Here is a 13245-nt window from a genome sequence, read left to right on the forward strand (position 1 = left end):
TCCTGTTGGAGATGTTGTTCTACACACTAACAACATTAACGTGTTACTAACTTTTCTTTCTTTCTTCTCAGGAACTAAACATGAAAAGCATATACAGAAATACACTTTAACAACCACAATGTATAATGTAGATACACACATGAAATAACTAAATGAAGGTACATCAAATTAAAATAATTGGATCTATGAATGTTTTCTCACATCCCGATGATCCTCCTCACGTCTCTTCTCCTTGTCCCTGCAGACCAACAGGACTCCATCAGGACGTCACGTCACCGGGGCGCGCTGAGAGTCGACCCCTCAGGAGCAGCTCCAGATCCACACAAAGACTCACTAGCGTTTCTATTTACCCACAGGCCCTTTTCCCCCTCTATCACTTTCTGGCCCTCTCCCCACCCTCCACTCTCTGTCTTATTTTCCCCCTCTATGTGTTTCTGCCCCACTCTCCCGTTTATTGTTTTTTTTTTTTTGTTAAATATGTCACGTGTTTATTATTATTATTATTTGAAAACGAATTTTGATAAAAATAAAAATGAGAGCTGACAAGTAACCACCATCAGTGTTTAATGAAGAAAAATTGGTTCATTCCCCCGTACCACCTAAGGTAATTTGATTCAAACAATATAAAAAAATCCGACAAAGTCCATTATTGAACATAAAGCGAGTCAGAAGAAAACGATTCCTTAATCCGACTTAACCCGAGTGAGTCCGTGCTTCCTCGTTGTGGTCCTACCTGTAGGCACCCATCTACCACCTGGCCCGTGTGATGTCGCAATATGGACCCTAACCCACACAGACGGACAGTAAATTAAATTATGATAACGTGTACTTAATCTCCCTTTTACCTTCATATATTTTACCCTCTGGATCAATTTGATCCTCAATTTAACCCTCCATAAAAATAATCCTAATAAAAATATTTCCAAGTATATGTGTCAGAAACTTTGTGCTTGTTGGTTGACCACCTATAGCATTTATATTAAGAAAAGACACACCCCCATAGTAATAAGTTGGAAAGTAATAGTTGGCTCTATCAAATAAGTAGTACTTCCTCATGCATTGTATGAGGGGAAGTGTGTGGAGATAACTAACAATACCAACAGAAAGTTAGGGATCTATCAGGTAACCATAATTCAATTCCATAAAAACGTTTTTGTTAGACTGGATCTACGGTTATGAGGTCAAAGAGCACAATGAATTGGGAAGAAAAACACAATTCTCTCTGAGTCCCTGGTTAAATCGATTATCTAGTGTAGAATGTAGGACGTTTTCTACCCACAGCTGCACGCTGCGTTCTTTCACTAAATACCTCCAGGGTCTGTTCTGAGCCTCAGTCCACTTCAATACTGCGTCACTTGAACTTTGCCCATGACCCTATGCTGTCAGGGACGCTGGAAGAAACGAGAGATGAATAATGCTTCTAACTCAGTGCAAGTTCCTGTGTTTCTGTGAAGACTTCTCAGATTTAACTGCTAAAGTGTGAGAGGTCTTCAGCATATTTCCATACTGGGTTTACCAACATTCCCCATACAAAGCATCTTGTCATTACATCATATCCAGTTCCTTCGATGGTCCTTATGTGAGAAACGTGCTGCAAAGTATGTGTGGCTTTGCTAAGTGGTGGTGATTGTCATTCAAGTTAAGGCCAATCAATTAAAACAAACATTGATACATTATATTGCAGTTCAAAGAGGCATTTATTTCTGCACTATGAACATCACAAGCTCAACACAAAGTCAAAGTGGGGGAAAGAAAGGATTGTGAAACAGCATCTGGGCTCCGATCCGTCTCAACCAACAGCCACAGAGCAGTGATGCGCATCTCAGCCAGTAGGTGGCGCCACAGGTCCAAGGATGAAGATCCACAAATCTAAAGCTTCACCAATAAAAAGAGATTATCAGGCAATCAAACTGGAACTAAAAATAACAAAGTGAGGTTTACTGAATTTAAGAAAGGTCAGCCAACACGAGTTATAACATCACTCGGATAGATCTCTTTTTCGTGCCATCTTTTAACCAAATGAACCACCAGTTGACTCAATTGAAGTCTGGTATTCAAAGGTTCTTACTGAGGCCTCCACCCCGGGTGGAAAAACGCATTTGCATGTAACCATGAACAAATACTTCACGTGAGAGGCTCCACAACTTAAGCATCGGAAATACCTTGTGTAGAAGTGTTACAAACAATTCACAGTCTTCCCCGAGTCAGACTGGAGACAACAGAGCGCCGGCCGAGCAGCACCTGCTCTGACAGGGAAAACGACAAAGTAGAAAAGCAGCTGGTAAAAAGGTTCTGTCACATTGCCTTAATAACGAGACGTTACTACATTTAATTAAAAACAAGACATGTAATTAAATGGTACCACCTACTTATTACTTCCAGTAAGTGTGCTCAAGAAATGGGATTTCATTCATCTAAAACCTCTTTTCTGTCCGTTCCCTGGGAAATATAGAGATGCCCCAAAGGAGTAAAAGGAAGGATGTTGCCTTGGTATCAACGACCAGTCGAGAACTTCCATCAAACATACGCCTTCAATCTGAACGTATTCAATTAGAATGCCACAACTCTTGTATTCATCACGTAGTGCTGCAGGGCCGGAGATAAAGGGAACTACCATCGATAAACTATGACCAATGCATTTTCTATTGATAACACTAATTGGATAAACAACAGCACAACTTTAAATAGAGGTATTTCTTTCAGATGTTTTGATGATCTCTTGTCTGACAGAATATTTACAGATGAAATGGACGAATGCATAATTTTAATTTTGCCTGACTTTCTTCTGTTTGTGAAACTTTATTTTCTTCTTAATATGAAGTCAAATGTTATGATCTATGCTACTTGAGGAGCTCTAACTTTTTTAAGCGATTAAGTAGTAATCAAGGTTAAACCTTAAAGGGGGTCAAAATATATAATGTCATCAATCTTTTGTTAGAGTAGGTATGACTTAGTTTCATTGACATACACATGCATGGAGACACGTGGTGGTATTACATTACATTACATGTCATTTAGCTGATGCTTTTATCCAAAGCCACTTACAATAAGTGCACTTCAACCATATATCCAATTAAGCTCACGCTAACCAACGTTATGTGGCCATTTAGGCTGTAATGTAAGTTTATGGCATATTTATGTGTCAGGTAAGACACGATCACATCTCTTTTCCTCCCGTCTAACGTTACTTTAGTCATTATCAGCAACACCACAGCCGCCCCTGGCACCCAACAACTAATCTCTAAATGATAGATAGTGTGTTTGCAGTTCTCCCCTAAACACTGTGGTTGGAAGATTTTGCACAGACAATCGTTAAGTAAGAATCAAAGGCTCTGAGTCAAGTATGTCTTTTCTCCGTTTATTTCCTTGCAAGGGAAAAAGGGTCACAACAGCTACGTGGTCAGTAGACTGTCAAGAACCTCCTTTTCTTCCCAACACATCGAGGCAGTTCTTATACCTAAACTTAGATATCGGTGGCGTCAACAGAGACCGTTAACCATCTTGTTGAGTCTCTACAGCCAGGGTACTGGGAACACCCTGTCCATGTGAGACACATCAGTTCTTTGACCGTGTCCTTGCTCTCCCAACATGCTTAAACAAAGGTGGTCATAGACATAACAAACACTTTGTTCAATCTCTACAGCTATGACGCTGGAAACATCTAATCCAAGTGGGAGACATCAGTTCGTATGTCCGGGCCTTTGTGACCTAAGCACTTGCAACTAATAAACTGGTTATACAAATGAAGCATTTAAAAGGGTCACATATCATTTTCTCATTACATTCCACTCTTTTGATTACATAATAATCACAAACTATGCAATCAATTTAGAATGACTACTCTAAAAATTTACCATCTGATAATTTGCCACATCAAATATCACAAAACATTGACATCTGGACATCGCTCACAAAACTTTTCCTGCCACAGAACAAAAACTCCCTAAAAAAAACCTCCGAAATGGGAAAATAGGAAGAAATCTGTTAGGAGAAGATAAAGACTGGAAACCTTCTCACAGATGTCATGTGTACAGTATTGAAATAAAAAAGGAATGAGAACATGTTTAAATCACAATACCAGAACTTGATCCCCTTTCACACAATATCCACCGCCTCAGATATAGAATATTGTTGAAAGGTCATTATATCAATCATATCTACGTTACATACTAATAAATGCAGGGATAAAAGCTGTTTTTGTGAGAATGTTATTTCTCATTGTTTTAGCAAGCTACTGTGAAACCAGAAACATTTAGAACACCAGGAATGCACACAGACAGTGTGTCACTATGTCACTATGCGTACGTGTCGAGGTCGTAAGTGTTCAGCTCGTCAAGGGAGTCCGAGTCACTGTTGGGGTTATTGTCAGAGTCGCGTCTAGGGAACAAGTTTGGTGGTGAGTCATCAGGTGACCCCAGGCTGTACATAGCCATTTGTTTCGCCAGGAGTTGGGCAATCGTATGACGGATCAATGGGATACCGCAAATTACGAATGCGAAGAGAACACAGAGGATAGTAGCTGCTTGTATTAGTGTTCCTTTCCATGAATACCACAACCGTGTGAGCCAATCTGGGGAGGGAGATTTGTCTCTTGTCATAGATTCCTGAAGTTTTGTCATGTTTTGTATCGCCTGATGGATTATGCCTTCGTCTTTGTCATTCTCAGGGATAAACGTACAGCAATATTCTCCTACGATAGCACAAACACCTCCTTGGGCAGCGGTCAATTGGTCTAGTACCATGCGGTTCTGCATAATCATTAAACGCATGGCGGTCATTTCCTCGCGAATACCCTTAAGGCCAGCTAGAGTCATGTTTACAAAGCTTTTGAAACGGTAATCAACGGTTTCAAGTCGTAGCGTGTTTTTTCCCACTCCTGTCCATGGAAACAGTCCCCACAAAACTTTAACTGACGTACTGGCGTGTTTGAACTCGTCAGGCACATCGCTGCCCCAGATTGAGTTGTGTGGCGCAAAATTGACTTCCGGGTTAAGGCCAGTGTCCAATGCGGCCATTCGTTTTGTTCGTTTGCTTGTCCCTGTTGTAGCTGTGAGAATAAAAGTATGATCAGTAACGCGAACAGGAGCACATATTCCGCTCCACTGAGGGGGGAGAGACACGCGGAGGGTGGTGCCACACAGCCACCATCCCTCGGTCACTGGATAAGTACCGTTCTTCCCAGGGAGGAAAGTGAAATGGAAAACAGAACAATTAACATTGGGCGGGCAATCTCGTGGATTTACTGGAGTGAAAGTCCAGCCAGAACACGACCATTTTTGGAGATGAATGGGCACTTTTGCGGCCCTTTCTGCAGTGCCCTTAGCTTGGCAAAAGCTCCTGTTGAGGTTTTTGGCGCAGTCGTTTCGGAAAGGTGAGAAATGGTCTTTATTGCAATTTAAATCATTAAACGCATGGTTTCCTGCAATGAGGATCGTGTCACACCTTGCAGGGTCTGTTTTCCCCACTGGATGTGTCCCATCACGAGCATAGCAGAGAGGAAACCGTGTTCGGCTTTCCTGAGCCTGGAGTGCGAATGTAGACGTTTGGTTAGCCGTGTATCGTTTGATAGCGTGAGATTGTGCACAGTCCAAATCATCTATTGTTTCCCATGGGGATAACTCATAAATAAACAAAGAATCTTTGTCGCTATCGTTGGATATATACAGGACTATGGGGGGCACATACCACCCACTAACCGAGAGCCCGCAGAAACATCCTTCAGACTTCCCCAGGGGGGCTACGGCTAGCCGTGGTTGATTAGTGCTGATGGGTAGCGGAGAACATACGTAACAGTCGGAAGCATTTTCTTTTGTCGCTACGTGTTGAGCATAGCGCCACCACATATTTGCAGAATATTTGTTCAATGGGTTCATCCCATTTTCGAACCGGTTGTCTAGGCGGGTCAGTGCTCGCTTGGTGCGGTTGCGAACGGTCGAGTTAGAGTGAGTTGAGTTGTTGGGTCGGTCAAGTAAGTCGTCTAAATGTTTCTGGTGGAGGACAAAATATGGAATCAACACAAATAAAGTGACACCTGCAAATAAACACATGGTTACACGAGTCCCCCCCAGTCGTCTGAGGGGGTTCCATGAACGCTGTCGTTCCATGATAAGAGAGACCCACTCTTTAGGCAGCGGACTACGGAATCACAAAAAGATGCTGAGATACAATGAAACTGAAGCAAGCAATAATATGAATAAAACTGTCGTGGCACAAACGACTACTGTGTCTATGTGGAGGGGTCCTGGCCGTGTTCTTCTTCTTGTGTTGGTCCGCAGGTACACGTTGGGATGTGGAGTCTGCCAACCTTCTTTCTTGTGAGGCATCCGCGTTGTAGACAGTCAACACAGATCACAATGCACTGTGTGTCTGCCGGTCAACTGCCCGTCCGTGGTCACTGGATCGGTGGTGTCGGTTGATTGACACTTTTTGTGGAGGTAGGGTCGCCTGAGCCCACTGCTGGTACTGGATCTGGAACCTTCTTGCAATGGGATGCGTGGACCCAAGTTGCTCTTTCAGCTACCTTGACCGTTGTTTGGGTGACCAGGAGAATCTGAAATGGACCCTGCCACCGTTTAGCTTTCCAACTTTTCCTCCTGAAGTCCTTTACCACCACGAAGTCACCTGGTTGCAGTCGTTGTAGTGGACCCGTTGCTTCTCTCGGAAGTGCAGCTACAACCTGTTTTCTTACATCAGACAAAGTGGAAGACAGTCGAATGCAATAGGTTAACATGTCATTCTCGCACATTGTGGTGGAAGGGAGTGGTGTTCCTGGAGCTTCCACACCTATATGGGGAGGAACTGCGAAAAGGATTTCAAATGGGCTTAGGTTGCTGCTTGTTCGTTTCCTCATCCGCATGTACATCAGAACCAAGGGCAGTGCTTTTGTCCACGGTAGACCTGTGTCTGTGCAACATTTGGCCAGTTTTGTTTTCAATGTTCCATTTTCTCTCTCTACCGCTCCTCCACTAGCTGGGTGGTATGCGCATTGTGTTTCTAAGTCAATACCCAGGTATGCACTTAATTCTGTGATTGCTTGGTTGACAAAACGTGAACCATTGTCGCTAGAAATTTTGCTTTGGGATTCCCCAGCGGGGAATGATCTCTGAAATCAAGGCTTTAGCCACTGTGGAGGCTGTCTGCTTACTGGAGGGAAACACCTCAACCCATTTGGACCACATGTCTACCATTACAAGACAGTGTTTCTTACCTTCCGATGGGGAGAGTTCCACAAAATCCATCATTACATGTTCAAATGGTCTTGCAGGCGGTGGATGTGCTGCATGATGTGACACCTGTACTGAACGACCTACATTGTGAGTTGCACATGTTATGCACGCTTGGCAGAACCTTTGTGCGTAAGCTGCAAAGCCTTTTGTGAACCATGTTGCATTAATGATACTTAACATTCCCCCTTTTGACACATGGTCTAACCCATGAGTCAATTTCGCATAGTGAGGGAAGAAATGTTTAGGTAAGCATGGATTACCATTTGGACCATACCAGATGCCGTCTATGAATTTGGAGCCTGAGGAGGACCAAAAACGTCTCTCATCTGAAGTAGAGAGGGACTGCACGGCTGCAAGAGAGGAGGGAAGAGAACACATGGCAGGAACTGGGCGTGATGGTTTGGGAAGAGGACGTCTAGCAGCCGCTTTTGCAGCTAAGTCTGCTCGCTCATTCCCCTTTGCGATGTCGCCTGTGCCGGATGTGTGCGCTGTACATTTACAAACGGCAATAGCTGTGGGCAACAAAATGGCATCCAATAGTTCTGCTATCAGAGTGTGGTGTAACACTGGTTTGCCATCTGATTTGAGAAAATTTCTGTGTCTCCACAGCGTGCCGAAATCATGAACCACGCCAAAAGCGTATCTGGAATCAGTGTGAATGGTTGTCGTTTTATCCTTAGCTAGTTTACAAGCTTCTGTTAGCAAGATTAATTCTGCTGCTTGGGCTGAGAGGTGACATGGAAGAGGGCCGGAACACAGAACAGCTGAGTCTGAAACCACAGAGAAACCCACAAGATTAGAACCAGTCAGGGGATCCTGTGTAGCAGATCCGTCAACATACATTACCATGTCACTGTTGAGCAGAGGTGTGTCTGCGAGGTCTGGTCGAGGTGTGCACTGAGCTTCCAGCTCAGCCAAACAATTATGCTCCTCTCCATCCTCCGGAGTGGGGAGAAGAGATGCAGGATTGAGGACATTGCAGCGTTTTACTGTAACATTCGGCATGTCTAGGAGACATGTGTGATATTGAAGGTAACGCGCTGCAGATAAATGAGACGACTTCTGTTCGAGAAGAATCCGTGAAACCGAATGTGGAACCAATAATGTTAGCGTAGCATAGCCTACAATGTCACGAGAGGCTGTAAGAGCCTTTTCAGCAGCTGCCACAGCTCGAAGGCACTGTGGTAAGCCTGCTGCTACCGGATCGAGTTTTGCGGAGAAATAAGCTACTGGTCGTAGTTTATCGCCATGGGATTGTAGGAGCACTGATGTCATACATCCAGAACGTTCGTCAACGGTTTGTGTGAACGGTTTGTGAGGATCAGGAAGACCCAAAGTCGGAGGAACTTGTAACTCGCATTTCATGTCCGTGAAAGCTTGAGAGGCTGCAGGGAGCCACTGAATTTTATCATGCGCGCTGAGATTTTTCCCATGTATCAATGAGGACAGAGGTTGCTCGAGTTGGGAGTAATTTGGAATAAATGACCTACAGTAGGAACACATTCCCAAAAATGACATCATCTGTTTCTTGGTTTGTGGTTTTGGAAGTGTTACAATTGAGGCAATGCGTTTTGGTGATAGTGTCTTCCCTTCACCGGAAATGTTATGGCCTAGGAAATGAACGTTCTGTGAAACAAACTGTAGTTTGGATAGGCTGGCCTTGTGTCCTTCCGCTGCTAAGTGTTGAAGCAATTTGAGAGTGTCCTGTTCACACTGCTTTTGTGTTGGAGCTGCAATTAAACAGTCATCAACATACTGCAAAAGCGCTGTTCCTGGAGACAAAGTGAGGCTCTCCAAACTTTCCCTGAGTGCCTCGTTGTAGATCGTAGGTGATTCTGTGTAGCCCTGACACAAGCGTGTGAAAGTGTAAGGCTTGCCATTGAAATTAAACGCAAACCAAAACTGACTGTCAATGTCCACAGGGACACTGAAAAAAGCATTTGAGAGGTCAATCACGGAAAACCATCGAGCATCAGGTGGAACCTGTGCCATAATGGTGTAAGGGTTGGGAACATTTGGGGCTCGTGCGTGGACGGCTGCATTAACGGCTTTTAGGTCCTGCACGAAGCGCCACTCAGTTGGTTTGCCTGCATCTCTGATCTTTTTAACTGGAAAAATAGGTGTTCTTACCGGCGAGTCAGGACATGGAACAATGACTCCGGCCTTTAAGAGGGAGTTGAACACCGGTGTTATACCGTCAATGGCCTCTTGGCGCAGTGGGTATTGATGTTTGCGGGGACGGAAGTCTGATCGAGGAGTGATGACCACAGGTTGACATTTTTTGATGAGTCCCACGTCATATTTATGCGCTGCCCACAAGGTGTCTGGGACAGAACTGAGGGCAGGAGAAATAGAGGAGACATTAGTCAAAAATGTATCAGTGTGTGTGTCAGAAAATATGTTATTTTCATCCATGACATAAACAGATCTGAGAGCAGGTGTGCAAAATGCGAATGGCTGTTTAAAGAAGCCTGTCTATGGAGAGCGCATCACAAGTGGATCTGGTGTAGCCTCCCAATCTGCCAATGCCTCGCACGCTGCGACAAAGGGTCCCAAATCTCTCCATTGGTCTGTTGCTGCTTTAGACAAGGAGATGTGTGGGAAAGAAGAGTCCACATTAAAGAGGTGCTGCTGAGAGGGGGTGAGAGAAACGGAAACAGCACATTTAAGTGTGGACCAAAACAATGTCATACATGCAATTTGATCATTCAGATCCTGTAGAAATAATGCATCATATTGCTTATCTGGCCCATGTGACACATGAGCTGTGCAGTGGAGATATGAAGCATCCATGCACTCTGCCTCAGGCTGGACGCGTGATGCTGCCAGGTGGGACAATTCTGATTGTGAGTCAACCGGAAGCCACCACTGGTACACAAACATTGGATCACTTATAACTGTCTTTGCCATCTGGTCAATGGGTCTGCATCTCACCACTTGCAACCCTGTAGGAGTGGAGATGAGGCTAATGCCGAAAGAACACATGAGGTCTCTGCCCATTAGATTAATGGGACAGCAAGAGGACAGCAAAAAGGAATGTTTTACTGTGATGTCTGGTTCAGGGTCAGTTGAGTCAGTGTGTGTACTGGTCATAGGTGCCGTAAATCTCTCTACAATAGTCATCCCTGAAGCTCCTTGTGAGAAAACCTGTTTTCCACTAAGTTTCTGACCTGGAAAATACTTTTGTTGTATTACAGAATGTGTAGCCCCCGAATCAACCAAAAACGATAAAAGTTTCCCTTGAATTTGCACCATAGTGGTGGGCATATTTTCAATGATTTTCCTGAAAACTTTGCGTATGTGTGTTTAAGTGAAAGCTTTTGTGTTCTCAATTGCTCTGTGATGTCCATGAGAGCTTGTTGTTGCTCCGGTGTGTGAGTGTGAGTGTGAGTGTGCGTGCAGGGAGTTAGTGCAGAAAGCGTTTCTTCATTGCAGGCTGCGGTGTGTGTGTGTTTTACTTCCCTTATCATGTGAGGCCTCAGCATGGTTGCCGTCTCCCCCTCACATGCAGCCTCCTCCCCGTCCGCCTCACGTCAATCGGAATGTGCGTTGCCACCCCTTCCTCGTCTGGCCCGTCCACGCCCCCATCCTCTACGAGGTGCATTTTGTGGACATTCTCTGTTATTTTGATTTGAACTCCATTCAACATCGGCCGCACTGGTGTCTCCTGCAACCAGCTGGTTGAGCTTTTGGTAGTGAGTCGGACCCACGTGACTCATTAGAACACGTCGAATTTCAGCAAAGTTGGGCAGGAATTGCTTACAGAAGTCCATGAATGCTTCAGCAAACAGTCTTCCCGAGTGCTGTATCGGCGGGAGATGAGCCATTGCAGCTCTAATGTCCGTATCAGTCCAAGGCCGGAAAACAAGTATGGGACCTGAGTGTCCTGGTACTTGAATCATTGGGGTTTGGAGCACAGATTTTGCATCCGGGAGAACTCCCTCTGGGTCGAAAGAGGGGGAAAAAACATCTGATGTAGATGGTTGCTCTGCAATCAGTTTGTTGATGGCAGAAGTGTCCCCTCCGGTTGCTCCTGGAGAGCGAGAGCGAGTGAGGAGAGCAGCCTGTCTCTTTTCCTCCTCTTCGCCGAGGAGTCGTTCCTGTGCTGCTTTCACTGCCGCTTCCTTTTCCTCCCTCTGCCGGGTGTAGTGAACTTTGATATGTGACCCTGCAGACGGAGGTTGCTGGTTCGCAGATGAAGCAGGGTACGGCGGTGGGCATGTGTTGAGGAGAGGGCCGCCAGCCCCTGTGAGACTCGGATACAAGGGAGAAGAAGCACATCGGTCATTTTGTTCAATAACATTTGGATCTGTTTTTTCAACCAATGTGGTTTTTGCGCATGTCAATTCTTTAGCCATTTGTTTCCTTTCTCTACATTCACATTCATCCTCCCACCATTTTAACCATTTACTTTGTTTCTCAATGTCCTCCAAGTCTTTGCCTTTTATCACCCTCTGAGTTTTTATACCCTTCTCTTTTCCCTCTAAGCCTGTTTGTAACATGTTCAGTTTTATTCTACTGAAAGAACCATTTGCAGGGAACCCAAAATCTTTTGACCACTCGGGCCAAAACTCTAGAGATTGATCTCCATATTTCCTTCTCATCAGATCCACAATGGGTCCCTCCGGAGAACCCATTTCCTTTTTACCTTTACCGTGTACACCACCCATCTTTCAGGCGTGGTGAAGTATACTTTTATTACTTAAAATATAGTCGTCACTATAAGTCTTGATTTTCTTTTACGTAGGAAAAATACAAGTTAAAACCCAACCAGAACTATTGGTTAATAAATATAGGTCAAGGGCGCAAATATCTGTTTTCAGACTACTGTCCGAAAACCCCGATATTGTTCCTGTCTTCCTGTTAGGTCAAGGGCTGAGATTTTGCGATTTCAGTGAACTCTCAAAATCCCTCCTATCTTCCCCTTCGGTCAAGGGTCACAATTGTCAATTGCCCCTGTCTTCCCCTTTGGTCAAGGGTCACAATTATGCGATTTTCAGATAGTTAGTCTGAATACAATCGTAAATGCGCACATTGCTCCCTGTCTTCCTCAGTAAAAAGTTGGATGCTGATTAACCGGAAATACCGTACAATTACTCTGTCAGGATCCAGGTCTCTCTCTCTCTCTCTCTCCCCCTCTGCCATATACATTCACTGACACACTCATTTGCCCATTAGTCTCACCTCTACACACACACCCACTTCTCACATAGCCTTCCCATCCACCTGCCGCTCATTTCAATCAGTGACCGCGCTAAGAAGAGAGAGAAAAAAAATAATTAAAAAAAAAAAACTAAATATAAATAAATAAATGTGCAACTAAATACCCGTCTTTGTAATCTGTTACCACCCGTTATAATTCAGGAAGCCCCGTTTGAAAATCAGAATATCAACTTCTTACCCGATTCGTGTGAAAATCTTCCTCATCGGTTTGACCCCTCTCATGTAGGGTTGGGTACCGAGGGCCGGTGCTCAGCCGGTAACTACCGTACCGGAACGCAACTCCAGTTTCGGTGTAGGGTCCGTGTACCCTTTGATAGTCCCTTTTACCGTAAAAAACAGAAAATGAAAACATTCTTTTCTCGTTTTTCGTTTTTAATCAAAAGCGGTAAAACGGAAGGGGACAGTCGTTTTCTCGTTAATCCTTTAAAACCAAACTCACAACCCTTCTTACTCCGTTAATCCCTTTTGGGGTTTTGAAGGGACTATCAAAAGGTAAAGGGACCGTGTGGCTACAGCAGCTAGCTAGCCAGCTACCTTCTATTCACATGTATTTAAGTCGGTGTTTCCCCTCCGTTATTAAAGTCGAAAAGCGACGTTCCTTCGGGTGTTGTTTGTCGTTAAGCTGCATACAAATGTCTTAACTTCCTTCCGCAGATGACGGGAGATCTTTTGATTTATTTCGCTTTGTCTTTATTCTACGCAACCAAGGGTCAACTAAATATACAATTAATACATTCTGTCCTCTGCAGCTCTTCTGTGTTGCACGTCAATACTTTGAGACAAACAAGGTCAATCT

At 44.3% G+C, this 13245-nt stretch overlaps 1 long non-coding RNA gene across 1 annotated transcript; it reads right to left on the reverse strand.

Moving 5' to 3' along the window:
• Positions 1-7207: 7207 nt before the first annotated feature.
• LOC144411398 (uncharacterized) lies at positions 7208-12292 on the reverse strand. Its single transcript, XR_013468554.1, has 2 exons — positions 8073-12292; positions 7208-7996 (listed from the first exon to the last, which is right to left on the reverse strand). It is a non-coding gene; the product is annotated as an uncharacterized LOC144411398 (long non-coding RNA).
• Between the last annotated feature and the right edge of the window lie 953 nt (positions 12293-13245).

Source organism: Gasterosteus aculeatus, chromosome 8 (genome assembly GCF_964276395.1).
Source record: "Gasterosteus aculeatus chromosome 8, fGasAcu3.hap1.1, whole genome shotgun sequence".
In the NCBI taxonomy this organism is placed as follows: domain Eukaryota; kingdom Metazoa; phylum Chordata; class Actinopteri; order Perciformes; family Gasterosteidae; genus Gasterosteus; species Gasterosteus aculeatus.